This window comes from Charadrius vociferus, unplaced genomic scaffold (assembly GCF_000708025.1).
Source record: "Charadrius vociferus isolate BGI_N301 unplaced genomic scaffold, ASM70802v2 scaffold132, whole genome shotgun sequence".
In the NCBI taxonomy this organism is placed as follows: Eukaryota; Metazoa; Chordata; class Aves; order Charadriiformes; family Charadriidae; genus Charadrius; species Charadrius vociferus.
In genome coordinates this window covers 1,193,075-1,193,449 of record NW_009647028.1, presented here as the reverse complement: position 1 = coordinate 1,193,449, position 375 = coordinate 1,193,075, and positions in this window count along the sequence as shown.

The window sequence follows — 375 nt, the reverse complement described above, 5'->3', positions numbered from 1 at the left end:
GGCGGCGGCGGCAGCCTTGCGGCGCCCCTTCGGCCACACACACCCCCTCGGCAGCCCGGCGTTGCCCTTTTTAGAAGCCGGGGTGCTGGCTCAGGTAGGCAGAGCCTGTGTGCAGTAGTCGCTCCTATGGCAACCCAATAGAATGGGATCGCTTCATGAATATTCCCAGGAGCTGGGGCTGCATGAGGAATAAGTGATGACAGTGATGTAAGCAAGCAGTGGCTGCTGCAGGTTGCAGTTCATTGTGTTATTGGCCGGCAGGTTGAGGAGTTTGAGGCACCCGGGCTTGAGCTTCGCTTTCCGGATGATGTCTGCCCGCCGGGCGCCACGGCACATTTGCATCTCGAAGCCAACATGGCAAGGCGGCTGCTGCTG